Source organism: Nannospalax galili, unplaced genomic scaffold, assembly GCF_000622305.1.
Source record: "Nannospalax galili isolate Female #2095 unplaced genomic scaffold, S.galili_v1.0 scaffold216, whole genome shotgun sequence".
NCBI lineage: Eukaryota > Metazoa > Chordata > Mammalia > Rodentia > Spalacidae > Nannospalax > Nannospalax galili.
Window position 1 is genome coordinate 1,609,025 of NW_008339003.1, and position 22,367 is coordinate 1,631,391.

The 22,367-nt window shown below is 39.2% G+C and overlaps 1 long non-coding RNA gene across 1 annotated transcript in view; it reads right to left on the reverse strand.

Annotated features, from left to right (window-relative positions):
• Positions 1-371: 371 nt before the first annotated feature.
• LOC115070506 overlaps positions 372-22,367 on the reverse strand; it is a 32,700-nt gene continuing 10,704 nt past the window's right edge. The window contains exons 2-4 of the long non-coding RNA XR_003849660.1: positions 3,432-3,612; positions 1,999-2,107; positions 372-478 (exon numbers count right to left, since the gene is read on the reverse strand). This is a non-coding gene — a long non-coding RNA (uncharacterized LOC115070506). The remainder of the gene's footprint in view (positions 479-1,998; positions 2,108-3,431; positions 3,613-22,367) is intronic.

Sequence of the window (22,367 nt, forward strand, 5' to 3'; positions counted from 1 at the left end):
ATACTTGAATGTAAGTTAAACAAAAATACTCCATGAAGGAAAAAAAAAAACAAAAGTGATTAAGAATCAATTAAAAATATGCTATTGGACCTGGATTCAATTCCCAGAACCCACATGGCGGCAATGAAACATCCTTAACTCCAGTTCCAGGGGATTCTGAAGACTTCTTCTGACCTCCGTGGCATTGCATGACACAGGTGCACTCACATACATGCAGGTAATACACTCAAATACATAAAAATAATAATAATAATAAATATTCTATTACAGAAACAGACTTTGTGAAGTAAGTGCTGCCTCCACAACCTTGTCCATGTCTGGCTTCACACAGATTGACTATTTTCACTGAAGAATATACACATACCATAGAGTGTGGTGGCTCATGACTGTCTGTAATCCTATGGAATCAGTTGACTGAGTCAAGAGGATCTGTTGAAACTTCAAAATCAGATGCATAAGAAGACAAAACAATAAAAATCTAGGAAACAGAGAATGAGGTTACCACACTAGATGGCTTCAGTTGTTAACTCAGATGCACCTGGAGAATTGCCTCTATCATGTTGTTGGGCCATTTCCTTAATTGTTGAGTGATGTGGGAGGGTCCAGCACAACATGAGTGGTTCCACCCCTGGGCAGGTGGTCCTCCGTTGTATAAGAAAACACACTGAGCACAGGTCAGAGGAGTGAGGCAGTAGGCAGTGTTCCTGTGGTCCATGCTTCACTTCTTACCTGCAGGTTCCTGCCCTGAGTTCTTACTGCTTCCCTCAGTGATGAACTGTGATCAGGACGCATCCGCCAAACAAACCCATTCTTCCCCAAGTTGCTTTTTTGTCAGTGTTTATTACAGTAATAAAAAGATAACTAGAATAAGTGATAGAATTGCAATCAAGCAAGTTAGCAATGACGACATAAAAGATCAATTCAACTTGTCCAAATAGAGATTCTTAGATTGGATTAACTTCACTATCATTACATTTACCAAAGTCAAGTATAAAACACAGCACATAAATGTTAGCACAAAATAAGGAAGAATAAGACCAGGCAGATATTGACCAAAATAACGTTTGATTGAGGCAAATAAGAGACAAAGATACTAACAGGAAGATAACATGACGTGTTAATTGGTAAAAGACATAATGTTCCAAGAAATCACAACAACCCTAAGTACAGATGTATGTGAAATAGATCGTCGAATTCTTTAAAGAAAAAAAACCTAAGAAAATAATGGGAAATTTTGAAAAATTCCTAACATTTTAAGAGAGTCCCACTTATTTCTCTTTGAAAACACATAGGCATTTAGAGGAGACCGTATATTTAAGCAACACAAACAACAGTTTCATCTGGTAGTCATATATAGGACCAGGCATGTACAAATAAATGATACACATTCTGTCAATACATATGAGTTATTTCATAGTAATCATATAGTAATCAATAAAAGAAGCCTAAACCAATCCTCATATCAAATTCGTCATAGTAATAATGGAGAATTGTACCCCCCACATCGAAGATCTTTGTTATGCTTTAAGCATCATTGTAACTGCAGTATTGAAAAGCAATTGTACGATTAAAAGGCCAAACATTATTGTATAACAACAAGATTTCTTGGTAAATGAATGGTTGAAGAAAACAAATAAAATTAACCTAAGAAAACTGAGGGAAGAGAAACTACTCATGAATGAAATGGCCATTTCTAAGAATTACATAAAACACAAGGTCCATGTACGGGAAAACGATCGTCCTGCCGTGGAGTCAATGTGTGAGCTAGTATGTACTGTATGCTGTGTTTTCCAACTTACTTGATCATTTGGGACAAACAAATTTAAGAGAACTGGAATAAATCCAAGAAAATACTCCATTGTGACAGCTAGGATGAGTCAAATGGCCTGGTATTCCCCTCACTACTCTCCTTGTCTTTGAAATGGATCACTGTATGAAGCAGGGTCTTAGATATCAGAATGGCGCCAAAAGAAAACAAATGACTTAGTTTGTACTTACCAACACTGAGTTAATTTATCAAAAAGAAATCAGTTAAAGTAATTCATCCTCTCACCGTGCATAGTTCTCATATTTCAAGTCTTCCAAAGGAAACAGAAAGACCAATCCTCTAGATAAAAATAAAGTAAAACAAACAAACAATGAACTGTGCAAAGAAGGGTCAACAAGTGTACAAATACCTGTGTCTGCGTGTAGAGCATCATGTGGAAAGCTAGACCATGATGCATAAATAAGCTCTGCCTCCTTAGGCCCTAGAGTATGTTACCACATTCATCTAATTGTGAAATTTTCTTCATACTTCTGTCCTTTCTTTGTTAGAAGTTATTATAAGTTCCAGATTGTTAGCTATGTTTAAAGGTCACTTAATTAGATTTACAACACAATTTTTTATTGCAAAATGATTGAGAAAGTTTTTAGCCACTTCTTCCCTCTTTGTCCCTCATAAAAGCATGAACACACAAACTCAGATTACATATTTTTACATTTTTAAAAATTTCAGGAGTATTTCTACCACCATCCACATTCCTGTTTCTCACTAAACTTAATATTCTAACTCTCATGGTGTTTCATACCTGTCCTGGAGAAGACCTCAAGAAGGTAAATGTACTTTCTTCATCAATGTACTCTTATTATCATTTGGGATTGCTGATACTGCCCTCAGTTGTTCTATGGTGAGTTTGCATCAAGATGTTAAAATGCATGCATTAAAGAAAAAAATTCTATAAGCTCTTTAAACCATCCTAGATTATCAACTGGAAAATATATCACAGAAAGTATGTGACCACTAAACTGTTTGTTACATAACATGCCTATAAAAAGAAAACAATTTATATTTAAGTTGATAGTTTGATGGAGCAAAAGAAATGTTTGAGTGTCCTTTGGGAGTATTTTCTTCAACAGAGCCTGTCATGCTCAATAAGTTCCAAATGACAGTGTGGGAACATGTGAAATTGAAATTATACTGTCGGAGAAATCTGAGAGGAGGCAGGAAAATCAGAACTCGCTATGCACAACCCCCAGCTAAGTCACACACTGTCACATTCATTATCAGTCACCTAAGAGCTTCTTCTCAAACTATGCATTACCAAATTGTATTTTACTAAATTAATAAACAATCTATCTGAATAAATCTAATAAATTTTAAGCTCTAATATTTATAACTGAAGTCTTTCAAAGCTTTAAATTTATTGTAATGATACCTAATAGCCCCAAATAGCTTAATAATGCAAATCAGTTTCAGATACCATATGTATAAGAGACTAATGCTTCTAAATACATATCATGCAATTATTTTAAAAGGAGTATAGTTTATCTAGAAATAATCATTGCTAATTCCAGTTTTCTTAATGCTTCATATCATTCCTCAAATCTATTCCCAAATATCTAGATTGCACAATTCCTGTAGGCTTGGAAAAGTTCCACTTGTGTCTCACCAAAGCATATGTATATGCCATGTTCATATTCGATGCATTTCTTATAAATCTTTACAAAGCAGAGTTCTGTGCATCTGGAGCATTCCCAGGTACACAGCTGCACACGCGCATTCTTGGCAGCAGCTCTGTGGAAATGCAGACACAGCTATATGCTTCTTAGGAACCTCTTGTCTCCTGGGACCTGTGAAAAGGCGGTGAGAGTCATGGCTGTCGTTCCTACATAAATAATTCCCATAAAGAAATGCCTGGAAGGTTTCTATTATCTGAAGGAATCCCATAGTGCAGAGAAGCTGCACTGAGCCATCTTGGTGGAGCACATGATCTGCTATTGCAGTGCAGGACAGGAGAGCTCGCACCCACATGGCATCTCAAGGTCCAAGTAGTCAACAGAATGAATGCTGCTGAGAAAATGATTCACAACTCAGACAGAATAACACGGTAACAGACCAAGTGTTCTAAACTGGATTCTTAATTTAGTACCATTGTACTTTCATTATATTACAAAGAATTTTCAGCAATAGGGGCTGGAGAGATGGCTCAGTGGTTAAGAGCACTGGCTGCTCTTGCAGAGGACTCAGGTTCAATTCCCAGCACCCACATGGCAGCTAACAACTGTCTGTAACTCCAGTTCCAGGGGGTCCGACAGACTCTTCTGACCTCCGTGGGCATTGCATGACACGGGTGCACTTACATACATGCAGGCAATACACGCATACACATAAAATAAAAACAATAAATAAAACATTTTTAAAAGAATTTGCAGTGTTAAACAAGATAGTGGGAGAATAATTCCACTGAGTGATATATAGACCATATATCAACATACAAATCAGTGTAATTTTCTACGTAGACTGAGATCACAAGATTCATAGCGATAGATTTTTTAACAATGAAGCTAAAAGTCCTTGCCATCAGACTCATGAACACTTTATTCTTCATGTAAAGAGAAAATCAGAATGTTCAGAACTGTTTCTAGATTTATAAGATTTTTACCAATAGATTTCTCTATTTTCTAAGATTTTTAGTTTTATTTAACCTCTTTTTGTATTTTATATAGCATTTGTGTTGTTTAGTATATTTCATTTGATCTCCACAGTGATGTGTGAAGGAGGAAGGTTTTATTGGTGAGCAACTTGACCTGGAAGGATTAAGTGATGGGCTCCTAAGTCAGTATTTTCACTAACTTTTGCACCAAACCGTATTTTCTGGTATTTCTGAAACTACTAACTAAACACATTTACTCTAAGAAATTTAAATCATGTTGTTGGAAGGGTAAGAATAAAAACCCGCTGCTGACAAAAGAAGCCATTCTAGGAAATTCCAAGAGTAAAATTCACTTCATCAACCTCCTTGATTAGGGTTCTTCAAATCACATGCTTCATCTCTAGCTAACATCTGCCTCTATCACTAGAGATGATGGCTTTGAGGGAGGGCACTAATTCTTTACCTTTGCATCTCCAGGACCATGTTCAATCAAGGTCAATAAATCACTGAAAAAATTCTTAGAGGAAAACTAGCAAATTAGTATATCCCCTTTGGTTTTAATATATTCAATTAATGGCAAATCTTTAAGCACCATGGTCAAAATAGCCAAGCTAGTTGTCTTTGCTGCCTAAGGAAGACATATTACACCCTATCATCCTTAATCTTTTGTTTTCAAAATAATTTTTTAAATTTAGTTTTCTTTTATGTGTGTAAGTATTATGCCTGTGTGTATGTAAGTGCACCGAGGTCATGCAATGCCCACAGGGGACAGAAGAGGGCATCGAATCCCCTGGAACTGGAGTTACAGATGGTTGTTAGGATTTGAACCTGGGTCCTCTTCAAGAGCAGCCAGTGCTATTAACTGCTGAGCCATTTCTCCAGCCCCTCAAAATAATCTTGATAAAAATTGTTTCTACAATTTATAGTAATTTTGACTACATTTTTTATACAACTTCTAGTTATTAAACTGTCCCCAAATTCCTGTACACTAAGACCACATGATTCCTCAGAAATCAAAAGTGAAATTTCTGCTGTTATACAGGAGAAATATAAATGAGAAATGAATGACTGTCCCGTAGGCGCAAAGGAAGGAGCACATGGCCAACACTTCAATAATAATTACTTCTACTCTTGCATTTGTATACATTGTCAGAAGCTCTTCTATTTATAATTGCTGAGTGACTTTTCGACTTCAAATACCACTAGCAAAGCCAGTGGCGAAGGTCTAGACCTAGTCATTTTCCCCCTAAGAACAACTCTGTAGGATAAATGTGAAAGGAAAAGAAATGTGATCCGCAATTGATCCCATTTGGATTTAAATTAAGATACACTACCTGCTGCGTCAATCTCAGAGCTTAAAGGACAAATGCATCTCTGGTTTGCTTCCCAGGGTTTCCTTCCTAATGCATCACTGACGGCAGAGCCAGTGTGTCAGAACAGCATGACAGTGCCAACTTACCACAGGCACAGCTAGGCTTTGAACAAATGCGCAAGTCTGGGGCATGATTTTCTGAGAATAGCAATCATATTGAAATCTGTCATACCGCGTCCTCAACCTTTAAACCCCAATTTGTGACACTACAGATAGAAGATCTGTTTGGGTGTTTGAAGGATCTGGGAGAGATACACAATCACAGTCATCTCTGGGCAGTAAATGCTGGCACAAGGACAGCTGTAGCATGTTCCATCCATCAGCACAGCTGAGTAACATTGGGAAGAACGTTACTGTGCTACATTGGCAGCTACGTCGCTTTATGAAATCCGTATGCAGTCTTTAGTGAGCACGCACATGGAATTTTGCTGAAAGCTGGCATAATATCAGTCAAAAAAAGGCCCTCATCGGTTTTCCAAAGAATCTGAACACTTAAAAGCGTCATGGTGCTGCTGCTGACATGTGGGTGCTTTACGGACTGCTGTTAACAGCAATAAATGAATGTGGATTATATTTTATAGGTTTTCTCATAGAATCATTTCTCCCAAGTTAAAGGTTGAGAGAGAAAAATCCAAAGCTATGCAAGAGGTATCCACACTCCATATAATTATGTGAGGGAAGACAGCAGACTAAATCAAAAATGTTTCACGTGACCTGATACATCACAGCAAACATAAGCCAAGCTGCCTAATTCTGAACCAAGTCCTCTAATAAACATAAGAGTCGTAATTAAGATAATTTAAAACATGATTGGGGGGAGCAAATAGAGCAGTCCTAATTATGTAAGTTATCTCAAGGTGAATACAAGCAAGCTCATAGACGAATATGCCATAATTCGAGCCACAAATAAGCTGTTTTCTGTGATATATGTTGCTTCAGGGGATGGAAAGATGGTTCCATGATTAAAAGCACAGATTGCTCTTGCAGAGGATCCAGGTTTGATTCCCAGTACTCAGATGGTGGCTAAAACCATGTGTAACTTGGGTTCCAGGGGGTTCGCTGCCCTCTTCTGGCTTCTGCAGGCATTGAATGCATGTGGTAGGCTTCTATGCAGGCAAAACACATCGAAAGAAAGAAGGAAGAGAGGGAGGGACGGAGGGAGGGAGGGAGGGGAAAGAAAGAGAGAGAGAGAGAGAGAGAGAGAGAGAGAAAGAAAGAAGGAAAGAAAGAGAGGAAGAAAATAGAAATGTTTAAAAGTGCAAGCATAATCTTTCAATAAACCTATAGTCAAAAGATACTAGGAAATACCGTGCAACTCCTTGAAAAAACAAAAAAATAGGTCAGCATGGTTGACAGATAATCAGGCATCATCTACTAAACATCCTGCTTCAAATGCTTATCTATTTGAGAACCACCCTTTCCCTCGAGGCTGGGAAGTTGATGCACAACTTTAACTTAGTATTTCTTGTATGTCCTCTTCTGAATAGAAACCCAATACAACACATAGACCATCGGCTCACAGGCCCTTTCCACAGTTTTGGAAAGCAATTTACAGCAGTGGTTACCAAATAAAGCTTAAGTTTTCTTGTGTTTGGTGAAATGAGAAGAAAAGAAAAAGAATACAGTGTTTTTATTTTATTTTATTTATTTACTTATTTTATGTGTGTGCATGTATTGCCTGCATGTAGGTAAGTGCACCTGTGTCGTGCAATGCCCACCCAGGTCAGAAGAGGCTGTCAGATCCCCTGGGACTGGAGTTACAGACAGTTGTTAGCTGCCGTGTGGGTGCTGGGATTTGAACCCAGGTCTTCTGCAAGAACAACCAGTGTTCTTAACCACTGAGCCAGCTCTCCAGCACCCGCAGCAGTGATTTTTAAATAAATTAAATGTACTAAAAATTTTAATGCCTTGATTTTTAAAATACCCTCTATGTAAGCAAAATACTCCCATAAGTAAAGGCATTTACTTAATTTATTTATTTATTTTTGGTCTTTTTGACACTTAATTTATTTTTAATCTTGATAAAAAATTCAAAACTAGATGCCAGCTCCTGCACTTTTGCTTTTTGTGTGCATATATCTGAAAGCCAAAAATGTTGAAATAACTGTTTATATTTCCCACAAGAATAAATGTATTGCCTGCTGAAAAATACATTTAATTCTGATCTTTTTAGTGATTACAGCTCTCTGCTGCCCATAATGTGCATGTCCTTTTCACAGTATAAATGTTCTAAGCTGTGCCTTTTGTGATTAGTTTCTGACTGTGTGTGTTGTCATCTCAACTTCCCTCCTTGTCTTCATGACCGTTTTAAGTATCCAAGTATCTACCCTGCGTGTGTGTGTGTGTGTGTGTGTGTGTGTGTGTGTGTGTGTGTGTGTGTGTAGATTTATTTTCAGATAATCTCCATAGGGGGATGTGTTCATGTGAGAGAAGGTGCCCTCAGAGATCAAAAATCTCCTGAAGCTGGAGTTAAAGGAAATTGTGAGCCACCAGTGAGCTGTGAGCTCAGATGTTCTGGAAGAACAGCTCTGAAGCTTAACCACTAAGCCTAGCACAACTATGAGCAAATGACAAGATGAAATACACTCCAAATCAAGTTCCTGATCAGCACTGCAAAGTCTGAGTTCTAAGAGAAAATAGTGTATCGGGGACTGAAGGGGAGTTACCCCACCTGAGAGCAGAAGTTTCCAAGGGCTTGATTTCACTGTCCACAGTAAGAAATTCATCATATCACAGCCCCAAAAGCACATTCATATGTTCACAGAATACTCCAAAATTGACACTAAGTTCTCCCAAAGAAATTTGTATCTTCATTCAGAACTGTGTGTTCTCCTGTTTTTTGAGCTAACCACATTTGTCCTACGGATATTGTGATGCACTTATGTGTAATAGCTCAGTATGAAAACTGCTGCCCATTAGCAAAACTCCCAGGATTGCCATTTATAAATAAAGATAAAGACAATTTCCTTATCAATATAAAATTAGAAACAGAATTCACAAGGTACTTTCTAGAGTATCTCCAAGAGTATATTCCCATTTTTGGAAGGAACTGTGTACACTTGTGTGCACATGTCTCCTTTCTCATTTTCTAGTCCATTAGATTTTGATTGACTTGATCCCAATACTCCTTGATAAGAACAACTCCTTCAGAACAACATTTCCTAAACAAGAAAAGGGAGAGGAAAGGAAGAACATAACAGGTCTCTTTGAAGAAAGTTTTGAGGGTTTTGGTTGCCTGGTTTCTGTATTGCTGATGCACTGAAATACTGCAGCATGTCACTGCACCACAAGATACCTGAATAGAAAGTCTTTAAAAGTCACAGGAGAAGGGTCTGGAGAGATGGCTCAGTTGTTAAGAACATTTGTTGTTCTTGCAGAAGAGCCAGGTTCGATTCCCAGCACCCACATGGCAGCTAACAACTGTCCATAACTCCAGTCCCAGGGGATCCGACAGCCTCTTCTGTCCTCCGCAGGCATTGCACCACACTGGGTGCACTTACCTACATGCAGGCAATACACGCACACACATAAAATAAAAACAATAATTTTTTTAAGTTTAAAAAAAATCACAGGAGAAATGACTCCTTACCTATTTCGTGATCACACAATAAATTACCTTAATGTTTCTGAATTTCTTTTCTAGTAAGTAAAAGGTAATTTTTTAAAGTGATTAAATATGTTATTTACATATTGTGGATGTGGATAAACTTGTATACATGGTCACAAAGAAATATATGCGTTGTCTAGAGCCAGGAGACCAAGGTTTAGAATCCAGAGAAAAATAATTTGGTTCTTGGCTTTCTCTTTGCCCACCAGAGGAATGTTTCAATTTTACTTAATTTCATCTTCTAAAAATGGTAAAATAATCATATTTGTCTCACAAGCTTTAGTTACAGGCAAATTAGGCAAAGTAAGCAAAAATTAAAGTGCAATTGATTTAGTCATCATTAATACAAGTTTCAGAGAGTGATCTATATAATTGTATTTCCTGCATGGATAAAAATTAAAATTAGCATCTCTGACCATTCCAACTGATTCCCATGTATGATTCTAAATCCATAATTCACTTAATGCTTGTAAGTAGAGAACAAGAGCTCTTTTAAGGCAAAGAAATTATATAAGGAAGCTGAATATTATATTTCAGCTTGGAAAGATATCAAATTCTGTTCCAACTTTTTAAAGTCTTTAGACATTTGAATTTGACCATCAAGTGATCTGTACTAAGACAATCCCCCCTACTCTGAAGGACTAAAATTTTTGTTCCATGGCATCCCTTAAATCAGCAAACAAATATACGTTACTTCTTTAGAGTATATTTTATAAACTAAGCAAAGGCATCACAAAAACAATAGCCCACTTGTCAATTTCAGTTTACTGCCTGTTTTTTTATCTAGGACCAGAGGACTAGAGAATGCTTCTTACATTTTTAAGTGGTTGAAGAAAAAACCCAAAGAAAAATGTTTTTTGATGTTTAAAAGTATGCAACATTAAAATTTCATTGTCTACATGTTTAATATGAAAGTCTTTGATATAGGCAATGTCAACAGCTGCTTTTATGTGACAGTCGCTTAATTTGTTGCTGGGATTAAAAAAATCAATTGAATCCAAAAGACAAAAAGTAATGAGTATAGGATTGCTATGGTTTGTAAATGAGCTGTCACCCCCAGGTAGATGTGTGCAGGCTTGGCTGCCAGTCAATGGCTTTCTGAGATATGTTTGGATCGTGATGGCTTTGACCCAACCAGTGGACTAATCCCTTTACTAGTTCATTAATATGATCATATTTCTGGAAAGTGATAAAAGAGTCTGGGTTGTTGGAGGAAATGGGTCACAGGGCATGTCTTGTAAGAGGCATTCTAGTCCACTGCTCCTTGTCTTCTGCTTCCTGGTTGCCATCAGTGAGCAGCTTCTGCCATCTTCCCACCGCATGATCGTCTACCTGCTCTCAAGACCAAAGTTACGGCTGCAGGTGACCTTGGACTGAAAACTCTGATACTAGGAGTCCAAATAAATCTTTCTTCCTTTAAAATTGTTTCTTGTAGGTGTTTGTCACAGTAATAGCCAGCTGACTGACACATTGATTATTTATGGCTCTCTAAGCCTTGGATCACTCAGAAAAAAATATGAGTGATGCTCATTATCACAATAGTCTAATATGGTTTTCATTAATATAGAAAATATGATTCTTAACCACAACTGTATTTTATATTCAAAGTAAAGATTAGGTACCATTCAACTTAAACCACAAAAGCCTAGTTTATTATTTTAGGAATATAGCAACAAGAAATCTATTTTTTAGAATAAACTGCTCTGGACTAAGACATAGTGATGGGCTTTAAAACACTGAAGAAAAATATACTTTCTTCTGATAATGGTTTCCATACACACAATGGCATTAGTTAGATATTTCTATTATAATAAATACCAATTTATAACAATGTGGGTATGACTATTACCTAGCTTTGTAACCAAAAAGTTAATCTTATGTTTTAAGTTGATTTAACACTACCTCAGCTTGTTTATAATGTAAAGAAGTTAAGCCTTGGGCTCCTCTTGTAACTTAAACATACAGTATTATTCCCTCATGACCCTTCCTTGCTCTTGACCCAAAATACTGTATGGATATATAGGTATATGTTGTAAAAATATTGAATATTGTAAGAAGCAAATATTCATTGAAAGCAAGAGATTATTCTATTTATGTTACAAGCAACAGGTAGGATTAGACTGATAACATCTGTTTGTGGTTGTGTGTGGTGTGCTATTCTGGGTCAGAAGGGATTAGAAAGAGCAAAATTCTCGATAAGGTAAGTTCCTCATTTCCCCTGTGATCCTGGATGTAGAGAGCAAGGCCTTTGTTCAAGAACATATTTCTGAGAGAAATCCAAAGGAACAAGCTCTGAGTAGCTCAGGTTCCACTCTTAGCTGAAGTGGGTGTTAAGCTTCAGGCTGGCTTTGTCTGGGCATCATCACAATGTGGCATCACACCACTACAACATTAAGCCTCAAGCACTGTTTTATAGGGGCCTTTCATCCATAATCATAAGTGGATATTTGGCATCTCCTGAAGTCAGTGTTCAGTTTGGTCAAAAGTTGCATTGCATTAAATTCCAAGGATGTTAAAAATCAATGCTTTTAGCCAAAGTTAAGGACTAGGATTTGAAAGAACAAAAGGACCCATATATTTAATAGTACTAATTAGACAGCGATAAACAGGTAATGCTTTATTATGACTTACAGGCAAATACTTAGGCAGAATAGTCAAATCACCAGCTATACTCAAGAATTTGAATGGACTTATAAGTCTGAAATAATGTTTGAATAGGATTATTCGGCATTTCACAATTCCTTTCCTTATGTTTTTACCTGAGAAATTTTTTATTGTTTTTTTGTGAAGTTCCTACAATATATTTTGATATTTAGATCCCCCCCCATCTGAACCCCTTATACACTTTCTTTGACAGATTTCATGTACTCTGTTATATACACTAAGGCCTCTCCTGTCAAGTTTGTGTTCCCAAATGTCCTTTGGTGTGTGTCCATCCACTGGAGCCTGGTTAACTTATTTAGTGTCACACCGTTAAAGAAAACTAACTCTCCCTCTCCCAGTAGTTATGGGTTACTGATAGTTCCTCAGCTAAGGCTGGGGCTTCCTAGCAATTTCTCCACTTATATGTTGGAATTTCGTGTGGTTTGAGCTTGTGTGGGTCTTGTGCCTGCTGTCACCATTGCTGTGAGTTCATATGTATAACTTTGCAGCTGTCTGGAAAACTCTGTTTCTTTGTGGTCATTCAACACCTCCAGCCCTTACAATATTCCCAGCCCTCTTCCTCAGTGATCCCTGAATCAGAGTTTGCTATAGGTGTCCAATTAAGGAATAGCCATTCTACACTCTCTTGTTCTCTGCACGTTGGCCAGTTGTGGGCTTCTGTGCTAATCACCATCTGCAGCTTAAATGACCTTCTCTGTTGAGAGATGAGAGACGGATTAATCTGCTGGTATAATAATAAGTCATTAGGAGTTAGCTTAATACTATATCTATTTAGCAAAATAATCATATTAGGGTCTCCTTTACGGCCTGTGTCCTGTCTAGGCACAGGTTCCTAGGCCTGATATCAGTGTCAGCTATGGGCTCCAGCTTATGAAGGGACCTTAAATCCAATTAGAGGGGAGTTGGTTACTCTCATAATATTTGTGCTACTATTACACCAGAGATCATATCTTGCCAGGCCACCGTTTGAAGCATACAGGAGTCACAGCTGGGTAAGGCTGGTGATTACTTTTCTCTTCCATAGCACCTTCCAGCACTATAAACGCTAGCCCCTAGAGATGAAACTCTGAAGTCAGTGCCAGTTTGATTTCTCCTAGCTTGTTCTACAGCTCCTGTGTTGTGGAAAATCTTGTGACTGATTTTGCCTTTTGCCTTACATACCTATCATGCTGGAATGCAGTGATTCTAATGGGGCATCTGGCCCGCTAGAGTGTAATAGGATACTAGTCTGCCATGCTAATAGGGATCCCATATGCTGTGTTGTGATTGGACTATTACCCTTATATAAGCCTGTACTTTCTTGCAATAAAGCAGATCTGTGTCACTGAACCTGGTCTCCTGCGTCTGAATACGGCGAAGCTGGCGCAGACTCCTCACCAGCCCTGGGGTCCGGACCGGACGACTGATCGGAGGAACTAAGAGAGCAGGAGAGCGGCCATAGCCAGAGGAGAGCAGCTACAGCCAGCGGCCACACTACTGTACGCAGTGTCCTCAGCAGTAGGGTCTTACTGTCAAGCTCTGGTGCGTAGCCAATAGTCAGTATTGTTTGAGGGTTTGTAGGATCCCTGGTCAACAGCTTCAAAAGAAGGAGCCATTCCTGCCATTGGGCTTTAACTTTGCCAGTTTATGATGTCAAGTATGGGCAATTCCCCTCTCTTATGAGGTAACTCCTTTTAATCCCTTTTAATAGTGCATATGTATATACTTTAAGGAGCTTCTGTAGCAGTAAGGTTTCCTATGGCTTTTTTTAAGGCCTTTAGTGTTAATCACCCCTCCTGAGTTCCTGGTCCCCACCCCAGTTAAGGCCTCCTACTCTGTTATCCCCTCCCCTTATATCACTGCATTCTACTTCTCCCCCATGACCTCCCCACCATGGCCATTTATTATTTTCCTGGACTCTCTGAATTTTCCAATTAAAACATGAATATCTAAGAATTCAAAGTTAGCATCCAGCCATGAAGAGAACATATGACATTTGTATTTCTTGGTTCTGGTTAGTTCACTCAGGATGCTTGTTTCTAATTCCGTCCATTTACCTGCAAATTTCATAATTTCATTTTTTAATTTTTAAAATATTTTTATCTATGGCCAGGAGTGGTGTCACATGCCTTTAATCCCAGAACTCGGGAGGCAGAGGCAGGTGGATCTCTGTGAGTTGAAGGCCAGCCTGGTCTACACAGTGAGTCCAGGCCAGCTGGGGCTACAGGGAGACCCTTTCTCAAAAGACCAAAAAATATATATGTTTCATCTATTACTTTTATTTTATGTGTGTGCATATATTGCCTGCATGTATGTAAGTGTACCTGTGTCATGCAATCTGGGCAGAGGACAGAAGAAAGCATTGGATTCCCAGAACTGGAGTTACAGACAGTTGTTAACTGCAATGTGGGTGCTGGGAAGCAAACCCCTGTCTTCTGCAAGAACAGCTAGTGCTCTTAACTGCTGAGTCATCTCTCTAGTCTCTCATTTTTTTAACAGCTGAATAATATCCATTATGTAACTGTGCCATACTTTTATTAGCCATTCATCAATTGATGGACATCTAGGTTGCTTCCATTTCTGGGCTTTTGTGAAAAGGGAAGTAGTAAACACAGAGGAATAGGTGTCTCTGTGGTAGGGTATAGTCTTTTCGGTGAAGCATTTCACAATTTTATCAAATAAAAAAGTGAACCATCAGTAGATCTTTAGTATGTGTGATGGGCAAAAGAATATTATCTGATGCAGGTGAAAGCTTCGAAGTGTTCTGTAAACTATGACATATGATATTGACCTTCACAGACTAGACCAGTCTTCCCTCCACACTCCACATTCCAGTAACACAGTGTATTTATATGTGACAAGAAAAGATTACAAAAGCTCTGTTTCCATTTTGGGATTTTGTTTTAAATGAAAATTAATAGAATATTATTTGTATGTTCTTCATAAATGAACAAATATACTTAGAATGAGAGAGGACCATGAGTCCATTTTACTTATAGGCATGCATAAGGAAAAACAAAATGGAAATCATTGATCTAAATTACTCTAGTTTGGTCCTAAAGTCAAATAAATTGCAACAATTAAAAAAATTGCAATAAGCTATGGATGATCAGGTCCTAGAGATGATGTTGAGATCTCACTCTCTGAAGAGTAGGACTCCTCGAGAAAATAACTGATTCCAGTAGAGAAGGGACATTTGAGACCCATATATCATTATGAAAGGTTCAGAGCTACTGAGGGCATGTCTCAGAGCTTGGAGACAGAAGGTGGAAAAGGGTGTCCTGCCTCCCTTTGGAGGGTGCTAGGAAGGCCATTTATTTTGAGAACTGTTAGATGAATGCTAACAATGAAGGAGTTATCCTGTCTTTCCTAGCAAATTATAACAAAACGTGTCTAGCAGGTGTAGGAAGAATTATAAAAAGATGTATGCTGGTTAGTTTTTTGCCAACTTGACACACACTAGAGTTGAACTGAGGAGAGAGAGTCTCAGCTGAGAAATTTTCTCCATCAGATTGACCTGCAGAGGCCCTTTCCTAGTTGCCCAGCCCACTGTGGGAGGGCAGTCATCACTGGGCAGGTGGGCGTGGCTGAATCAGAGAGGTAGCTGAGTGAAGTAAGGGAAGCCCGCCGGAAACAGAGCTCCTCCACGGGCTCTGCTTCAGGCTCTCCCTCCACGTTCCGGCCTTTGATTCCCTCAGTGATGGGCTGTAAGCTGTGAGGTGAAAGAAACACTTTCCTCCCCAAGTTGTTTTGGTAAATGTTTTATCACAGCAACAGAAATAACTAGACACAGTGACATTGTTCATTTGAATTTTAAATTGTGTCATTTTATTTTTCAATTATATCATGCATTTTTTCCCATATTCTTAGTATAGAAATACTCGACCAAATGTACAATAACATTATTTTTCCAAAGGAATTTAGAGTTTCATGCTCTGACTGGTTGATTTTATAGAGATGAATGGTACTGCCATCTAATTTAAAACCTCTTAGAATCTATAGTTCAGATCGATCCTTTATAAAGATGGTTAAAGTGAAGAACTTTTAATAAAATTGTTTTTCTTTTCAGTGGTTAATCCATAAGACCTGAAAAATCCCTTTGAGCTGATAATGTTTCTCTTGTTTTTTGTCCTGCTGGTAGAAATGAAGCCAAATAAAACACTCTGTCCTGAGGTCCTCTCAAGGATATAAATGAGGCCACAGCATGTTGGTCTGGCTCTCTAAGCTGAGTAAAATCCCTGCAACCATTTGCTTATCTAAAGGGGACTGGATCGCTCCTTTTCTTTATATTTTATGTGCTGTGTCCTCATGTCTTTAACACTAGCTGAACAGTAGGAAAAGAAAGTCTCATTTCTTAAGGGGAAAGAACATAAAGATGTGTCCCTGTATTTGCTTATGTACTCAGCATAGGAGATTGCTCCTCGCTTCTCCAGAGTCAGTGATGTGAGTTTAGAAAGAAGATAGCGTGAAAAGAAAGAGAGGGGAAAAAAGGAAGTGTGTTGGATGCTTTAGTGTCAACTTGACACACCTGGGTTGAGGGAGCCTCAGTTGGGGAATTTCCTCTATTGGACTGGCCTGTGGCCATGTCTGAGGGGCATCTTCTTGATGAGTGATGTGGGAGGGCCCAGCACACTGTGGGTAGTGCCACCCCCTGGGCAGGTGGGCCTGTGTTGCATAAGAAAGCAGGCTGAACAGGGGCCAGGGGAGCAAGCCAGTAAGCAGCTTCCTCCTAGGACAGGAAGAGAAAGAAGGGAGGGAGGGAGGGAGGGAGGGAGGGAGGAAGAAAGAAGTACTCCCATGATCACATTTCCAAGCCTAAAATTCTCCATACTAGGGAAAGAAAAACGGTCTTGGTATCTTAGCTCACTGAGTTCAGTCTTAATTCTACTATTCTGAATTTGCCATTGATTGTAACAATAAATATAAAGCTGCTGCAGGATGGGTATGTGTATAATCTGTTCCCATCTGTCATAACCATTGCATTGGAGAAATTAAAAAGTTACTGTTTAATAAAAACAAGCTCACTGAGCCATGTGCAAGCCATGTGCTTATGACCTGGTCACCTGGTCATATGATCTTAATCTGTCAGGACCCCACCTTACCTCTTTAAACATATATGCATGATTTCATATATCAAAGTGCTACAAACAGTGTGTTTTTCTCATTTCAAACAGTGGGGGAAGCTGAGGATTGTCTATAGTTCTGTGTGGCATTCTTGGTCTAGGGATAAAGTGGCAAAATTCTCTGATAAGTGTGATTCAACTTACTGCCCAATTTCATGCTGGAGATACTGTTTCAATATAGAATAAGCAAAATCCTTTCTGGAGAGCACAGTTTTGAGAGAAATCTGAAGGAACAGGTTCTCATCAGTTTGGGTCTACTCTTGACCTTAAAAGGGATGCTAAGAGACAGTCTGTTCTCTTTCAAGCATTGCCATTATGTGGCTTAGTAATGCCTCATTATTCTACATCCCTCACAATGCAAAGGGGAAGAGGAGAGACTTGAAATACACAATGATATTTAAAACAACATTGGTATCAGTTAACGCCCTTCAACAACTCCTGAAACCTCTGGGCCTGAAGAAGAGACCAGTCACAATAGCAGCAGGGAAGCTGTGGATCCAACAACCAATCCAGGGACTGGTGGATCCAGCAAAGTCCCTTTGTAAAAGGCAAAGAAAGTTTTAAAAAAAAATGAACAAGCTGAGCTTGTGCTCCTCTGGTCCCTGTCCTCACCTCCAGCCTAAATTAACTAGATACAGAAGCAGGAACTCTAATGCCCCAGGGAAGCAAGGTGAGTGGCCAGTTTGGAGGTTAGGGATAAGGGGCCTGAGTGGCGGGTTTGGAAGGTGGCCATCTCTGCCTGTCTTCACTGTTTCTAGAACCTCCCTCTTAGAGATATAAATATATACTTATATTTGTGCTATTCTAGAAAATTCTCCTTTAGTAAAAAAAAAATTCTAGATGCTTTTAGGAATTTCTTCTCATGGTGGTTTGAAGCATTATTCCAATAGGGTATGGTGCTGGGCATCAGAGATCACAAGTAGATGCTTCTGGGAAAATTCACACACTAGGAGAAAATAGCTAAATAAGAAAACTGTCATCTTGATGAGTGTAAAAATGAGGTCAAGGTTCTTATCTCACCTGCATTACTGAGGCTGCTGCTCAAACTCCACAGCTGGAGTGAGTGATGACCTCACCATGGGGAACCTGCCTGTATCTAGATTACTCTGCAGCAGGTTGTCCCAGTTTCCCCCTTGATTTATATTTTTAAAGTCCCACAAGTGACTTCTTGATCTTCGTAGATATGTGCATAAGGAATGCGGGAACATGAAAAATAATAATATGGAGCAAGTAGTATTGGGATGTGTCTCAGACTCTGGGGAGCTGGTGGCTTAGAGCAGTTACACTGTTCTGGACCAGAGGCAAATGTACAAACTTACTGAAGAATGGGGCTAAATGGAGGAACAACAGAATCCTCTTGCACCTGCCTCCCAGGAAAAGAGGGGCAGAAAGAGGGGCAGATATCAGTGACTTACAGAAACTAATCTATTGCTAGGTCCAGTACTCTTTACAACTCAACAATGAAGTTAAATCAGGTCAAGATCAGAGTTTACATAAATTATTGGCTGAAACATTTAAAAGAAATATTAAAGCAATTGTTTTCTTAATGGTACAAGAAGTTAATCTAGCTTCCTACTCAAGCTCCTTTATCTCTCTTGAGGCAAGCATACCTTTGAGCTGCCTCTTACCTCTTTTTTTGCTTGTTTTTCTTTAAATAAGTTTTATTAGTTCTTTAAGAATTTCAGAGTATATTTTGTTTGTCTGAAAAAATATTTTATTTACTATTTTTATTTTATGTGTAAATGCACATAAAATGTATACTCTGCATGTATGTGAGTGCACCCATGTTGTGCAATGCCTGCGGAGATCTGAAGAAAGTGTTTGATTCCCCTGGAACTGGAGTTATGGACAGTTGTTAGCTGTCGTGTGGGCCCTGGGAATCAAACCCAGGTCCTCTGTAAGAGCAGCCAGTACTATTACCTGCTGATCCACCTCTCCAGTCCCATACGGTATATTCTGATTATATTCACGTCCCCAACTCTCCCCAGGCCACTCTTCCTATCAACTCAACATTACATCCTTTTTACAATTTTTATTTTATTTTATTTTGTGTTATGTGTGAGTATTTTTGCCTGCATGTATGCAAGTGCACCTGTGTGTGCAATGCCCATAGAGGCCAGAAGAGGCAATCAGATTCCCTGAAACTGGAGTTATAGACAGGTGTTAGCTGGTTTGTGGGTGCTGGGACCCAAACTCGGGCCCTCTGCTAGAGAAGCAAGTACTCTTAATCACTGAGCCATTTCTTTAACTTGTCTCCTCTTTTAAAAAAAACAAAAAAACAAAAAGAAAAAAGAAAAATCAATTTGTGTTGCCCATATACTCTTGGGTCGGTGGTCATCACCTGGAGCATGGCTGTCTACCAGATGCCAGTCTCTTACAGAAGACTGACATTCTCTTCAGAGGCTATGACTCACCACTATCCCCTCAGAGAGGGGTGGGACACCTCACCCACCTCTGCTTGCCATAATGGGGTTTTGCCTGGGTTGAGTTTGAGCCAGTCTTGTGCATGCCATCACAACTGCTATAGATTCGTGCGTGCAACTGCCCAGATGTGTCCAGAAAACACTGTTTCCTTTTTGTCATCCAATGGCACTGGCCCTTACAATCTATCCATCCCTTCTTCCACAATGACTCCCAAACCTTGGGAGGACAGATCATAATAAAGGTGTCCCATTTACAGCTGAGCATTCCAGTCTTTCTGTGAGTCTGAGGCCAGCCTTATTTCCATAGTGAGTCCAGGCCAGCTTTGGCTATAGGGAGACCCTGTCTCAAAAAAACCAAAAAAAAAAAAAAAAAAGAGCAAAAGAGAAAGCTTCTCTGATGAGGGCTGAGAGATACGCTAATTTATGGGTATAATGGGTATAATGATAAATCATTAAAAATCAGTTTAAAACTATCTTCATTTTGCATAATAATAATTGTAGTAGTAGTAGTTTCTCCCCTAGGACGTACGACCTCTCTAGCCACACGTTCTTGACCCCGATAATAGGGCCAGATATGAGTTTCATTTTATGCAGCAGGCCTTATTTCCAATCCAAATCTCTGGGGCCTCTCCCTCCCCTTGTGGGTCACTGGCCACCAGTCCATGAGGACAAAGGTAGCAGAAGCGATGAACGGGGTCAGAACGGCCAGTGATCACTGACAGAAGAAAGCCCTTCCAGGGAGGCAGATTCAGTGATACAGCTCCAGATTCAGTGATACAGCTCCAGATTTAGGGATACAGCTCCATTTATTCAGTGGGGGTTAGGGAAAATATAATGTGGAGGCAGCAGCCAAAGCCTCAGCTGATAGGTGCTCATAGTATGCTTTATTTACATGTTGTAAGGGGATCCTATCATCCGACTATAGGGAAATGCCTAATTATCATATAGAAAAAAACCTGGGGGTAGTTTTATTGTAGGTAACTATGCCAAAGGTCATGTTCCAGATAAGGTCAGGCATCCACGCTTGGTGGCACTTCCCAGGTAAGTTAGGCAGAGAGCAGGAGGCCCCCGCTGAGAAAGGGAGTCCTTCCATATAGCGCGGAGCCCCTTAGAGCTATCCGGACATGAAGGACTACAACCTTAGCAGCAGGGTCCCCAACACAAATCCAGTGGTTAGTTAAACCTCTGTCCTTCATGCCACTCTTGCACCATGGGCATATCTTCCCAGGCCAGTCATTATTGCAGCTCACAGAGTTCACAGCTGGATAAGACTGATGACTGCTTTTCTCCTCTACTAGTGGGAACAGCACCTTCCAGCACTATGAATGCCAGCCATCAAGGCCAAAGCTTCCAGAACTATACCAGCTTCCTTTTTCCGTGTTCTATGCCTCAAGTACGTGGTGACCTTAGCAACTGGGTATTATCTTCAAGTTCTGCAGGGAACCAAGATCACTGGGGATACCATGTAGTCTGCAGACCTCTCAAGGAAAGAAGTTGAAATGCAGTAATTAAGTGCTGAGTCAAGGAAGATTATGTTTGGAAACAACACATCATGTGCTGCACTCAAGATCGTGTCCCTATCACTTTGAGTGTCATTCTATAATGGCAGAAAAACAATAGAGGCTGCATTAGCAATAGACACTATAGTTAAACAGCAGCAACTCTGCCACAGGCCTACAGAAGGCATCCTACAACTGCAGACCCTTCCCACTCTGGGAAGCTGAACTGACCCTTCATATGAGGTCCTTCACACCAGTCTCCCCAGTCCTGATTCCAGTCATTGCCTATGGGGTTAAAGTGGTCTACTGAGGTAGACTCTAAACTTTTTGAGTTTTTCATTCCTATTTAATAAGCATTTGGGTAGACATCCTAATAACTTATGAATTTTAAAATTATAGACATTGAAATTGTAGATCATGCAAAGCAACTGGGGAAACAGCACGACACTTCTTCAAAACATTCTTCACAGTTTTGTGGTGTTTCATATTGTTTTGTCTCGCCTACAGCCTTTCAGCTCCACTGCTACGCCCCAGATGTATGCCCAAAAGGACTGAAAGCCAGTAGTCAAATATCAACATCTAGGTGTTCACAGCAGTACTGTTCACATAGCTCCAGAGTGGAGACACTTCAAATGCCCAGTGATAAATAAATACCCAGTGTATATGCATAGAATGCTATTCAGTCATAAAAATGCAGCAGAGTTCTATTCTGTACTACATCTTAAATAAAGTATGTTAAAGAAAAGGAGCTATGCAGATAAGGGCGTATATGGTATGACTTTGCTATTTAAAATAGCCAAAATAGATCAATACCTAGAGATAGAATGCCCAGTGCCAGAGCCTGGAGCAAAGGAGGAATGGGAGCAACATACTTATTTGATGAAAATGACTTTAATTAGATATAGTAAGTGCCAATAAATTATTTACTTTGAAATAGTTGCTTTAGTTGGGTGAATGGAGCCTTAATAAATTATTTTAAAATTTTAAGGATATTAATTTAAGTTGATGAAGTAGATGAAATTGGAAATAAGGTAAAGGTGAAATAAACAGCATTCTCTATATTTATTAGCAGTACTAAGGGCTTTTGTTCTCACAAAAATCTTTACTAATGTAGATATTATAAAAATAGAACCATGCCACTGGTCAGGGGATGCTGGTTAGGGTTAGAGTACACATGAAGCCTTGTGTTATATCCTAGCAACCTCTCTCTCTCTCTCTCTCTCTCTCTCTCTCTCTCTCTCTCTCACACACACACACACACACACACAAATTGGAAAAAGGAAAA